Here is a 15,006-nt window from a genome sequence, read left to right as displayed (position 1 = left end):
AACCTAGTATTTCAAAAAGGCAGATTTTTAAAGCAAGTTAGACAGTTAAAGATTAAGAAAGAGTCATCAGGGAAGATTTTTTTAAACACTGAGCAGCCAGCAGAATATAATTATTTAAATCAGTAGGAGTTAGTTTTGGGAATAATGCATTGTTCAGAAATCAGCCAGAGCCAAGACGTCTAAATTAGTAGAGTTTTTTCATTGTCTGTGTTCTGACTGATCAGCACAATATAGCAATTTGCTCCAATGACTAGTGCCCAAGTGTTTTTGAAGTGTAATCCTCATGCCTAGGTTTATTATTTTCCTATATCCCATTTTTAAATTATTCCAGAGAAACTGAAACAGCCTAAACGTGAAATAATGAAAGACCTATTCTGTCAGAATAGCTGTTAGCTTGGCACTGAGATATTCTTTTGGGAAGTCAGAGTGAATTAAATAGTGATGGTGACACCAAAGCCTAAGCCTTTCTAAAGTGGTGAGGTAATTTAACTACTGTGCTATGGACTGAAACTGCAAAATCTTTCTGGCCTTCTCAGACTTCTTAGTCTTCTCTTCTTTCCATATGCATGGAGTTTGATTTTGTGAAAAGGTCTTGTGAACTGAAGCCATCAGGCGTGATAAGTGAGGAAGGATTTAGGTCATCCTGTCTTTGTTGTCTAATGTGTCTAGATGCAAGCTAGGTATCTAAATTTCTAATAGGGAACAATTTAGTGGAGTTTTGGAAACAATTCAGGTAACCAAATGTAGGTGTCTTCTCGAGAGTGACTTAACTGACTAAATCTCAGATGTCTTCAGTAAGACTGTAGAATCACTTGTGTAGATTCTTACACTGTACACTATTTTAGGCCATGTGCTTTGAGAAGCACAGTGCTCTTTCGCGTCAATACAAAGCCACCCTACATTCAGCAAGTCAAAGGTGTTTCTGAATGTCTAACACTTTGAATACCTAGGCCTGCCACCAGTGAAATGAGACAAACACAACCAGAAGACAGCTTAATTCTGGAGCAAGCCAAATCACCCACTGCAGACATGTGTCTTCTTTGGCAAGGAGGAAGGTTATGGTGAACAGGCGCCTAACTTAAGCAGTATGAAACCAGCCTTTCCAGTCTGGAGCTTCTGTGTTGTTGCATGTTTTTGACAGACTCTTCTTAATGGTTACCTTTGGCTCAGGTGATGTGTGTTTATGTTTCTGTGTTGCTGTGTATACATAGTGTGTATGCATATGTGTACAGGTATAAAATACAAATGTGCTGTTGATGAATTTATTGGCTTCGGAAAGCATAACTATCCAGAAAAATGAAAGTTATGATCTGAATTACATAGTTTCTAAAGATACACGTGGTGGGACAGAGTTGACAATTCTAGCCATTCTCATTAGTGACTATGAAAGCCTAGGTTTATTGACGTGAGATGCCAGTTGTGAAAGGGACATAATCTGTGATATGGAAGCGGGTGTATCTCACTGTCACAACTGTTTACATTAATAAACATCAACTCCAACACCTGTTTGATTTCTAATTGCTCTGTTATTTAGACTTCCAGAACAAACTTTGTAGCCCATTTACCCCAAGCTCTTAGGCCAGCAAGCAAACCCAAGAACTTCATGTAATCACCAGAGAGACAGAGGTATGCAGTCTAAATTCTTCAAGACTGTAAGAACACAGGATGAAACCTTTAGTGAGGAGGTCAAAACTTCTAACCAGCTCAAAAAGGACACTGCGGGCAAGCCTACATAGTAATTACAAGCAATCTTGAAAAGCCAGGATCTGAGATCCTTCCATTTATATTATTCCCTCAAGGACTGACTGAACTGGCCCTGCCTGAATTGCTAATGTGGAAGAACCTGGGTGAGAGGAGAGAGAAGTCAACATGCCAGGCATGGGGAGACAGGCTTGCCCTGGCAAATCCGGGAGGTCATGGTTTGTCCAAGCCTCAGGCTACTACTGAATGCCTGCAAAATGGACAGAAGATGAGTCTGGTTTTCAGGGTGACTGCGTGGAGGTAGGCACCTTGCTGTAAACAAATTTAAAGAAGTTTTTTGGAAGACTTTAAATCCAGGCTTGAGAGGATCACAGCATTGCCATCTCACATGACAAGTCCCACACTACTTGATGTTTCATTAAAGTCCAGGTTCCCAAGACATATGGTTATCTAAAGATCTCCGCACTTTTTTTTTTTTTTTAATGAGAATTTTAGTCTGAGTGAGACACATTGGCCTTTCTGTACACAGTAGATGTAGAGAAAAAGGCACCTCCAGAAGGTGATTCATCTCATCCTAAGATAGGTATCTAGGACAGGTCACACAATTTGCCTCTGGTGGTGTTTATTTTCTCCTACACTAACTATAAAAGAAGCCTTGGTTGACTAGCTCACACTTAGATGTCTAATTTTCAGACATCTGGAAGCCATCTGAAGGCAGTCTTTGAAACCCCCAGTAATAAGGCCAGTTACCCTGGGCTTCACATTGTGTTAAAGGCATGCACATGGCTTTTGGTTTTCTTAGAGAATGGGCAGAGCTCACTCAGTGCCTGCAAAAGACTGTATAGACACACCCTGTGAAAGATCATCTGAGGGAATTCCCTAGAGAGACATTTTTTTTATCCTACCTGCATCAAACCTTGAGCAATGGTGACAAAAATGCTGTAAAGTACTGTGGAGAAGTGGTGAATGCATGAAGAAAACTAGAAAGATAGCTCCCAAAGAACTGAATTTCTTTATCTGCCCTGACCTCAGCACGGGGAATAGCCATGGGCAACAGGAATTCTTCCATACATCTACCACCCTGAAAAACATGAAACCAATGACAATGAAATATCTGCAATTTCCAGGCACATTTGCCCTAGGGGTTCAAGTGGTCACAGCAGGTTTCCCTCATCACACCAGTTTTTACAACAGGCATAACAGACCTTCATTCTTCCACTTCAGTTTATGGCTTCTTGTACATGACAATGGATACTAATTGTTAGCTATGTTTATGACAGTAGTGTCCCTAGCAATTCAAAAGATGAATGGACTATCATCTCAGGCTTCACAAGCCACTTCTATGTCTCTTGATTTTTACAGCTAAGATATATGACTTTCAGGATTAACTGGAAGATGCACCTGCTTTCCCAGGCTTTGACTGAGCCGAGAAAGAGTGGATGGTCTGAATGAGTGATGGCTTTTGGGCAGACTCATATGGAGATGGTAAAAGATTCTGTAGTGGAGGCTGTACAGCATAAATGCATAGCTTAGTGGTCACCATGCTATGCAGAAAGAGTGTATCTGGATGATCCAATGCACCTTAATTCACTGTTTTAATATTTTAGTCCATAAATTCGTCAATATGTGGAGATTAAGAGAAAACCATAATTAAAAAACTGGACAAATAAATAATGTTAAATAAACTTGTAATCATCAGTCTGGAAAAGATGAGCTTCCTTGACTGGTCACACATGAACATGATAAATGGTTTAGCATTTCTGTTTAGCTGCACATTTGGGAGCTTGAAACCTGACTTGATAGTGCTGTGATATGAAATAATAATTGCTGGAAAGACAGACCACATAATTAACTAAAGTATTGAGCCTGGGTGCAGCAGAAGACAATGAATACTTCATACATTTCCCTCACGTACAAGGAGAGCATGCACTGCTTTGTGTGTAATCATACAGCACAGTTTCAATCAGTCATTCACTTAACGCAGACCAGAAATGCTGAATTCTGCATGCACCATGCAATATGTCTGGATGTGCACCATGCACGGTCACACTGGTAGGTCTGACAGATTGCATTTATTGTTTCACAGTCAGGTGCATGCCTACTGCCCAGATGTCCAGAACCCTTCAAGCAGCCCTGCCTAATCTTAGCTGGAGCTATCCTGAGCTTTTCTTTACAATGTTCTTTGACTAACTGTAGCCCAAATTAACCATGAGTAATTTAAAAAATATCTGAGACAGCTGCATGAGATGTGTAGGTGACCTAAACACTGCCAACAGTCAACAGGGAGAATCAGGCACTTCTCAGGGTGCTGACTCAGCTTCCAGATGTGTCTTTCTCTCTCCCTTGACTCTCCAGAGGCCTGGAGCAATGAAGCTTCTGGCTAGCATGCTTCTGCTAAAGGTGTTTGGGGGAGGAATTCAGGCCTACATGATCCTTGGCAGAAGAGCATGGAACAGGCCAGACTGCATTCCCTTGAGCTGCTTTCTCATGGAGCCCCACAGGGACCTGGCTACATGGTCTCTACTAACAAACAGAAGAGGTCTGGGACCTGGTCCCAAAGCAAGTGATGCCATTTGCCTCGCATCCCTTCTGCTTCAGGCTCGCTGCCTCTACAGCAGATTTCCTCTGGGCAGAAGTAACTGGAGCAGCCCAGCAGAGACCAGCAGCAATTAAGCCATGTTAACCATCAATGCTCAAACTTAGTCTACGGCCCTGGCTGACTCTTCCAGTTTTATTATTGCCCTGTACACTACTATTTAGATTTCTGAGAAATGCCAAAAATAGCAATCCATTACATACCCAGTCTCTGCCAATATCAGTCAAAGGTGGATTTACACCAACAAGGAGCTTTGCTTCAGGTTATTTAGCAAAATACCTATCAAGCCTTCCAATCCACTCCTCAGTTACTAGCTACAGATAATTAGTCCAATTCAGAAAATGATTGGGTATTGGAACAACATGCTTTTTACATGCTGCCTCCAGGTGGATGTCTTAACTACTTTAGTGTGGGAAGCTACTTAACTCCCCCCAACTGGTTTGGTTTTTTTCTGTTTTAATTAGTATTTTGGCTGAATACACCTCTGTATTAATTATAATTTACAGAATATTTTTAGAATTCTTTGAAAAAATTCAAGTTTGGCATAAAAAAGTGACCAAGGAACTGTTTTGAGAAATTCTGCCCTTCTGCTCTAGACCAGCATTACTCATTCTGCAGTCACTGGCAGATGGTTCATGAAATATTTATTGAGAAATTAAAAACAACAACAACATTGACAACAGCTCATATATACAGGTTTTCCCACAAGCTATTGAATGAGAACCTCTTCCCCTGCGAGGACAAACCACACAGGGTGAAGGGTCTCCAGAGAATTTGTGCAGTGTCTGTCCTTGAAGGTTTTCAAGACGCAACTGACCACAGGCCTGGGCAGCCCGGCCTTATGGTGCATCTGCCTCTGCTTTGAGCAGGAGATTAGGCTAGAGGGGTCCTCCAATCCTATGATCCCATGATCCTATGAAACTGGTGTGTGTGAGAATATAGAACAAAGAGTATGTCTCCTGACGTATTGATTTGATTGTAAATGAAAATTCCTGGAGTAACACAGCACAAGATGATCCTTGGATTTCATTAAAGAGATCAAGTGGTTAGTGAAAAAATAATTTAAAAAGTTTTCATAGAAAATCTAATCTTTGTTGTTAAATCTATTGGTTTTTTTTCAGTCTGAATCATGATTTTTAATACTTGGTGTGCTGTTTGTGAATTGGTAAGAATTCTTGTCAGAATCTTCCAAAACAGTAACAGAGCTTCATCTGGATGTGTGAGTTTGTTGTGGGTTTCAGTAATTCCATTAGATCAAGGTTCAGCCAACTTTGGTTTATTTCCACATCAGATGTGTTACCTGTATTCCTTTATTTTCAACACAAGAGCATGTCCTGTATCCCATAAATGTTTGGGTTTTACTGTTTACTTACAGGCTTGTTGCATTGAAGTGGTTCTGTGTTTTGTTCTATGGTTCAGTGCTTGAGTCATTAGAAATGGTCCATTTGCTCCAGATTTTTTAGCCAACTGTTCAACTGGAAATTGTTCTTTGATACCCTTTCCCGTAGTTTTTTCTGAGAATGAAAAGTATTTAAAAGGGGATAATCACAGGACTGCTGTGTGCTCATCTGCTTAATCTCTACACATAGATAAGAATCACACATTCAAAATGCTACAGATAGTTAACATGACTGTTATAGCTAAACATGGTGTTTTGAGATCAAAGGTGAAGTATATATGTCACCTGGAAGAGACTGTTTTATAATTGCATGGATAAAGACTCTTGAAAGAATTCCTGCTTATGCTGGTATAGTTATTGATCTCTTTTATTGTAAATGAGACCTGTGGGGATAGGCAAATTACCCAGGAACATGGGGGAAGAAATGTGCTTCCTTTATCTCTTTGTCTTTATCTCTTTCACTTGTGCAACTGATAAAAATTAATCCCTGAACTGTGGAGCCTGGTGAATCAAGTGACCTACAACAAAAGCAAAGTCAGCTCTGCTCAATCCCTGGAGCACAGCACAGCGAGATATTCTGAATGCCAAGATTTTGTAAACAGCAGGAAAAGTTAAAAGTTGTGTAATCACATGCTGACTGCCTATATTCACTAATGTCGATGACAGAAATCTTTGTCTTTTCTCTCTCTGTCCTGAACTGCTCCTTGGTTCTGCTATATGTACACCAAAAGTTTTTCAACCTAGAGATATTTACTGATGGTTTAATGGCAGAAGCAGAAAGTCTGAAACTCACCATTGTGTTCAGCAGCAAATCTGAACCAATGTGTTCAGCAGCAAATCTCTATTAATGGGGATACTATCAACCGTCTTATCCTACTGGCACAGACCATCAAGCTCACAGAAGCTGAGGGAAGAGCAAGAATTCTCAGCATCCCATTACCTCTGTAAAATGCCTCGCATCAGGACCCTGATCTTTAGCGACCCTTCAGTGTACTGCCCATGCAGGATTAAGAGGATTAGCATCACAGAAATTTAGAAGTTTCCACATTGGTTCAAGTATTTTCCACAGCATATCAGACTCAGAGAAATCTGGAATTAAGACTGACACTGGCATCAAAGAGACCCTGTCAGCATTTTCTACTAACTCCTGAATTCGATAAAAATCATCATGGTTCAGTCTGAGAGAAGAGTGAACAAGAAGTCCTGAGTCATCCCCCGTAGTGTTAGCTGTCAAACCATCAATGAAATATTTCAGTCTGTGCCTCTGGTGCTTAACCGCTTACAATCTAACAGTTCAAATACTTTTCTTATTTTTCGTGGGCCTATTCTTCTCATCCCTTACCTGTGGTCTAGTTGGAAGAAGTCAGTGAAAAAGAGTTTCAACTTGTACAATCAAGCTGTTTTTGCATTATGAGTAGGCCAAATTGACTGGTACTTGTAACAGTGAGAAGTGTAATAAATAGTCACTCTGCTGGTGTGCAGTTCAAAAATGACTTGGCAAATACTTTTCCAGATTCTTCTAAAACTAAGCAACAATGTCAAGAAAAAAATTTTACTCATTTGCTGTCTTTAAAACAAAGGTAAAAACAAAGAGGAAAGAATACAGCTAGTGCTGAACAGAAAATAAATCATATCACAGGAGTCTGGTTGTGACCTCAGTGTGTGGTTCTTCTTTGAAAAAGGATTCTCTAAAGTTTTTCCAGTTCCCATCCCGCACTCCAAGCTCTGGCCTACTGTTTTCTCATAATTCCCAGTTTTAAAGATCGTGTGGGCTAAATTAAAAAAATAAAGAAATCTTTTTAAAATGGGAATTTTTTTCCTGACCATAGTCCAATGGAAAACATCTATAGGTCTCCCCAGTCAGTTTCCCAGCTCCAGAAACACCTTTGCCAAATTGCAGTTTATGTAATTTGCACTTCAAAATGTGGGCACATAACCTCAATGCTCTCAGAGTTGTGGGAATGAACAGAATTTCTCCACAAATCTTAGGGGGAACTTTTAATCAAAAGTCTGCCTGGGGCCGGATGTTATCATGCAACATGAAGAAGCAGGATTGTGATAGATCTACTCCCAGAAAGGTTTAATCAAATCTTTTCCGTCAGACTACTCTGCCCCTGAGTCATTGATGGGCATAGGCAATGCAGGAGTGATGCAAGAATGTCCTTAAAGAAGGACAGCATTCTCTTCTCCCCTGCATTAGATGTGGAGAGCATAGAGCACTGAGCCCTGCCTGCTGCTCACTCCTTGGGTGATGGGTGATATGCACTTACCACCCTTTCCAGCACTGGGAAAAATACAGTGGAGCGATTTCAATATTCTTTACAATCACATGCATTTGTATGCGCCTCTGGACAGTGTTTTCAAAACAGTAACCCACAAATGAAGGATAATAAAAACATTTATTACCATCAAAAAATAACCCTGAGGAAAAATCAGCTAGAAATAAGGCACTGACAGTACAATTTATTTATTTGTGAGTTTATGTAGAACTGCATATGAATTTGATATTTTGAGTATTACCTCTCTGTTTATTAATACTACAGAGATCTAATTTGGATCTCAGTTATGCTGGTGTTATTCTGAAATAACTCCATCAAGTTAATGCTTTTGGATCTGGTAACCCATTAACATTTTAGTCTGGAATTTCCCCAAGTTTACACTATTTTATCTGAGACTGGAATGAAGACTCATGCCTGGAAGAAAGGCTAAAACAACCATTAGCAATTTGTTCAGGATGCCATCATCAGTGAAAAGTGGCTTAAGGATTTACTCCTCAGAGCAAAGAGAGTGGGGCAGCTTACCTGTGGTACTGAAAAATACAGATATCTTTTTTTTTTTTTTTCAAATATCTGGGTTCATCAGGCAGAAATGAAGGGGCATTTCACACAAGGTGCTAAGTCACGGAGTGAGGCCCAAAATCTCCTTCACCAGCTTCACCAGCAGCTGGATTTGCCCTGTGCAGTAGGACTTATGGTATCGATCATACCATGCCCTTGTTCAGCAGGGCCAAATAGCCCTAAAATTAAAAGGAAGTTCATTTTCACCACCTGGTTGTAAAATTAATTAAGTGCACTGGTTGGGCAATGATTGAAACAACATTTATTTTAACATTTTCCACTATTTCTTAAACAAAAACATCTTCTGCTTAAAATACATGGGACATTGAACTTCTAATAAATATGACTGTTGGAATGTGGTTACACTACTTCATGTGTATAAGGTAGGGGATTATTTTGAAGAAATAAGAGGACTCAGGGTATTACAAATGATTTCTCAGTTCAGTAAAAGAAAACATAACTTTTAGGAAAATGATTCCCAGTAACTCAGGTTTTGGTTTTCCTCCTACAGGAAAAGTACAGGGTAAGTAGGGATAGAGCTGAGTAGGAATTTTCAACAATTCAGACTTTCAGCTGAAAATAACGATTCAGTCAACGGAAACCTTTGCTTGGAAAAATCTGGTTTTCACAGGGTTTTTTCTACCTACATGCTTTTAAGAGTGATTTTCAAAATTTGTTTTTCTGTTGCTAATAACATTGGAATCAATAGTGAAGACAAATTTCTTTTTAAAAGAAGAAAAAATGAATTCACCACAATTTCTGAAAGACAGAGGCTCCATAGAAAAGTTGATAAAAATTGGATATGTTCTTGTTGACCCTGTGTGTATTTCTTTTTATTTTTTTTTCAGATACATACAAATATTTTTAAAGAGCCCTTTGGAACACCACAAGTGTTGGTATGGTCCCCACTGCCCCCTGAGCACAAAAAGCCCCACTAACAGTAGGAAGCACTTGACACAGGAAAAACACAGCTATCCCAAGGCATATTGTATAGCCATGAGACGTTCCCATTTGGTTCTTGCCTTCACCTATCTATGCTCAGACATCGAGCCCCTGTGGAAAGCCTGGGAGAAGACAAAGGGGAGGCAGTTTCACCTGCAGCATTTCAAATTATTCTGAGGGATAGATTTACAGTACCCCTTCAGGCCAGTGTAAAGGAGCTGTACAATCCTGAAAACAGAGACTAAAGATGTTTTACAAATTGTAAAGACACAGAGACAAAGACGCAGAGCAAAGCCAGGAGTGAAATCTAGCCAATCTTGCAAACTGCTTGATTATTCAGGCTCCGAGTAGGAGCTGAGTCTTTATCCCCCGAGTGAGCAACCTTTGAACTCATCTTATGCTAAATTTCAGATTGCGTTGATGACTGCGTTTCTAAGGAGTGCAGGTTCCACCAAAGGTCTGAGAGCGCACATGAAAGCCCAGCGATTGCAGAGGACAGGAATGAAGGCAAAAGCACAGAACCCCTGTGTGAATGTGAAACAGATCTCGTATCTTTTATAAATATTTACAAAGTAATTAGAAAAAAGGGAAAGAAAATACACATCAACAAATGAGGCACATCAAAACACTGTCACTAGAGCTTGCATTTAAAAAAAAAAGAAGGAAGAGAAGGGCAGCTGTAGTCTATAGAAAACTTCATTAATGTTTTTGAATCACTCACAGGATTTAGGTGCTGAAAGGCATGCTAAATTGGGATTTATACATAATCAGATCATTGAAAAACATACAAATGGCTGCCAGAGTAAAGTACAATGTTCACTTTTGAAATTACAAAAAATCCTTTGTTTCAGAGAGTGAATTGACTAAAGTTTAGTTTCAGTGAAGCATGTTTTTGCTTTGGGTGTCATTATTTAGTTTGGCCGCCTTGCCAGAGAAACTGCAGTTCCTTCAACTGTTGGTTTTATTCTCCAGCAACTGAAAAGAAAAAAAAAAAAAGAGGAGAAAAAAAAAAAAAGAAAAATCAAGGCTGTATCAGATGCTTCATATTTAAATGAGAACTGCTCAGTGTTTACCTTTAATTTTGAGATGGCAGTGGGGGAGAATTGCAGGGGGCTTGATTGCTTGCCAGGATTTCTCAAACAGATGGATTTGAGCCTCCTCATTTAAATAATCTGGAAAATCAAGTTGTACTGGTTGAATCAAAATACTGGTGAGTGGGTAAAGAAAACATCCATCCCTCCATCTATTTATCTATTCAGGCACCTATATCACTCCCATTACCATGGTATCTGTGCACCTTCAACAGCAATGTCATGCAGCAGCCTCAGATTCCACACACCACAGAACATGCCCTTGGCGAAAACCCAGCAGCTTTGCCAGAGATAAAGGATTATGCGTGTTATGCCTGTGCATACTAAACAAAGGATTTTTGCACTTTAACAGCAGTTTCTGAGGTTTCTATGGCTAAGATATTCAAGCACACATACATCCTAAATCTTAGGACTTAGTGATGATGAATAGCTCTGAATGTACTCTTACAGTATGTTCATTGAAACCTTGTGATTAGAGAAGGAATAAAACACGTTTTTCCTTTTATAGTTAGATGGAGGTAGGAGGTAGTGTTTCCAAATGGTTACTAGGTAAACTCGTTTGTCATCATTTTGTTTTGCTTTTTTTCTTCTCTCCTTCTTTTTTTTTTTCTTCCCCCCCCCACCCCCTCATGTGAGAACTGCCTGTCTCAATACCTGTAGAGACAGGAATTATTTAGATAGGAATTCATTCAGAGGAGGGGGGAGGAAGTTGGGGCAGAGCTGAACTGTCTGTTTGGACATCCACCCTTGCTGAAGGTAGTTCCCATGGATACAATAGAAAAATGCATTTCTCTGCAAAGGAAGAACAAAGTTCCAGTAGATAAGGGCATAATGTGTTTTGTACAGCGAGAACAAACTCTGATCCCCTTGAGCTGCACAGTCCATAAAGGATATCTGAGAACAATACAGAGGGTAACTGCAACCTGTGTCCAGGAGTAGCGTGACATGAGAAGGTCTGAATAAGGACCTTGAACCATTTCTCCCCTCCCCAACCCAAACTTGGCAGATTGCCCTGGCATGAAGCTAGTTTACAGGTACAGAAACAAGCAGATGAATTAAACGGGCTGCATATTTTATGGGACTATGTATTCCATGTACTTTGTAATGATTTAAGAATTGATTTGTTGCCAAGAATCAGAGTAAGAAAAAAGAGCGTGTGTCAAGCTTTTCTGTATTATGTGGATATACAGATGTACACAGTCTGAAGGGTTAGTCCTTTGCATCAGTGCACTGCTTTCTGAGCAACCACTATTTGTATCACAGTTCCCGTCTTCCTTAGTCTTCTACCAGACCGAGAGACACCCTCCCTTTCCTTCCTATTGAACTACTCTATACAGTTAAGCTGTGGAAGCCTTTCCCACAAGATGCTGCAGATGTGGGATCTTAAATTTATTCACACAAAATTGATTGAATGCATGATATACAAACACTCTGAAGGCTATTAAACATAAAGCCACCACTTCTGGCTCAGGAAACACCTCCTATCTGCAAGAGGTGGACAGCACCAGTCCTTGCTGGCCACTGGTGGAGGCCAGGTATGGGAGAAGGACTTTGGCCTGATGACTACAGAGGTTCCTACCCTCTGCCCTGCTTCATGACTTCACAAAGCTGTAAATGCATGGCAGCTGTCCTACATTTGATCACTTAACTGAGATTCTTCAGTGAGGAAACAAGATGCACCGAGGTGCCCCCATTGCCCCTGGAGAGGGGATGAGAGGGAGGCACCCACTGCACCCGCCTGACACCTGAACTGCTCTCTAGAGATTCCTCTCTCTTGTCACCTCGAGGCTGCCGAGCAGCCAGGATTCTCAATTCCCTCAACGTCTAGTTTCTTAAATTTAGGTAGGATAAATCTAGGGCTATGCTTTCGTATGAGCATTTACATGAGAAATGCTCACCACATAATTGCGGGGAATGGATGTCTAGTAGTTGTCTAGAATAATAAATGTAAGTGTGTACCGTAGAGGAACTGGGTTCATTCCAAGCAGCAGAACCCAACCCTGCAAATCTAGCTAGAAAATTGATTTCTGAGCATTTTGTTTAAACGTTTATATTACCTTTTTCATTTGTTTGTTTCTTCAAGGAACTGTAAAGCTGAAAAGTGTTTTCAAAAAAGCATTTCCAGAGAAAAAAATAGCTTGTTTTCTTTTGAAAGTCCCCAAAGGTCACTAGGGAAAAGCTTTAATTTGCAGATTTCCCGTTAAAAAGAAGAAGAAGAAAAAAAAAAAGAATAGAAAATGTCAGACAAAACAGGCTGTCTAAAAATTGTTATTGTGGTCAAAAGCCACTTTTCAATTAAAAAAATGCCAATGACACAATGTCTCCAAGTTCTTATCTCCAGTTCAGAAGTTCTTACTGATGTAAGTGGCGTCACTGACTTCATTAAAAGTACTTATAAATAAAAACAACTGTTATTTAAAGGCATGTATAATATACCCTGGAATTATGGTTTTGGAAATGATGTTGTGTATTTTATTCAAGTCGATGCAATTTGAAGTCTCTCAGCATCTTGCAAAACTCAGATCCCTTAGCTGTTATGGGCAGTGATTTTTCATACATCATTGTTAAACTGTTATTGGGTTATATTGAAATAACATCTAGACCCCAGGCCTAGACAGAGCATTAGTGTAATGCGTACAGGTACAACAAAAACACAGTTTGTAAAGGATTTTAGAAAAATCATCAAAACATGCTGCAACGTAAAGGTAAACAGCTTTCAGTTTGGTTGAGTATTAACACAGCTATGTGGCCAAGTCTGGGGCATAGGAGCTTTGTGCACACTTATTTAATCTGGGCTGGATTTTGTAAGCTTTATTTATACGGAGTAGCAGTGGAACCCTCGTCCAAATCAATGAAATGTTTATATAGCATGAGGTTGACCATGACTAAGGACATGTTTGCAACCAGAATGAAAGCTGATGCAAAGAGCCCAAAGCCAGTTCTGAGACCAGTATTATCTCTGAAAAACAGCACAATAAAGTCAGACCAGGTCGACACTGTGACAACAACGGTATAGTACAGCAGAATGGAGTGCTGCCATCCCTGACCCTGCAAAATGCAGAGCACTTGTCCTAGGAGGAGCGGCCAGAGCCCACACAACCAAGCACGTGGCTCCAGCTCCCCTCCAAGCTGCCTAGATGTCTCTGACATACAACTGTTCATTTCTGTGTGGTTTTTTTCACCCAACAGTATATTGCAACGGCAATGTTGTAGCCCACCAGAGGAGTGGTTCTACACCACAAAACTAAGGATGTATGTTGCATGCTCCCTGGTATGGAGTGATGGAAGGTGGGTGGTGTTTAAGGATACAGAGGACAGTGGAGGCAGCCAAGACTGGTGTCACTTAATGTAGTTATACTGCTTCTGGAGCAAATTATCTGAGAGCAGTGCTCAGGCCTTATGTCAGTGGAGAATCAGGACCCATGCCCAGGAGCACCCTGGAGAGCTAAACTGTTTGGTAGTGTAGCTATAGCGCCTGCCAAGCCCTGCTCCTCGCCAGACACAAAGAGCCTGCCTGGGGGGATCCCCTACCTGGCTTCAGCTCATCCTCCACCCAGCAAGCCCTAAAGACACCTGCCATAAGGCAGTATCCCAGTTGTCAGGCTGATGGGACAAAAAGCAGAGGGCTCAGTGTGCCACCTGCCACTATGGAAGAGCAGTGGAGGAGCCTAAACTCACACATGCTGGTCCCTAAAGAGTTAAACAACCTGCTTTTCCCTCCACTTTTTTCCTTCCCTAAAAATGTCTCAATTTTTTCCCTAAACCCACCTGGGTTGGAGGGTCTCCTCTTCCTCTCCTTCTTCATGCTGAAAATCTGTAGCTGCTATGTGGATTGCTGGGTCTGTGCGCAGATCCTTGCCATCTTGTTACCAAGATTTAGGTCACAAATCTTGAAACTAAACCAAGAAAATGTGTAAATGGTTAGTTCAAAACTAAAAGCGTTTTCTTATTGTCTGCATTTTTTCTGCAAAAAGGTGTATGTTTTTAATGTGCCTAGTCACATATCTAATATTGTTCTGTATTTCAGACATTGTGTAAAAATATGTATTCATGTCTCATCTCTATTGTATATAAAATAGCCAGTGCAGAAAAAAAAAATCTCTGAAAAGCAAAGTATTCAGGTTCTGAAGTACCACAGCCTGAGTGCCATTGTTTCAGCAAGAGTAACAGCCCCATAAAGGTAGGAAAGATTATTTTACAGTCAGATGCAATCAAGTCAGTAGAAGTTTCCTTATGCTCAATACAGTAGAGTAAGTAATGGACAGGATGTTCTGCATCCCACCCTGGTGTATATGTGAAAGCAGCTAGATGAACAGGCTCCCTGCAAGTGTTTGTTTCTCTACGCTGACAATAAAAGGAGTATAGAGCATTGCAGATGTCTATATTATAGATGTTTGAAGTTAGGTGTAAACAAAATATTTATTTCTGGACTAGGATGTC

The sequence above is a fragment of the Falco cherrug genome, chromosome 2 (genome assembly GCF_023634085.1).
Source record: "Falco cherrug isolate bFalChe1 chromosome 2, bFalChe1.pri, whole genome shotgun sequence".
Lineage (NCBI taxonomy): Eukaryota > Metazoa > Chordata > Aves > Falconiformes > Falconidae > Falco > Falco cherrug.
This window is presented reverse-complemented; position numbering follows the sequence as displayed.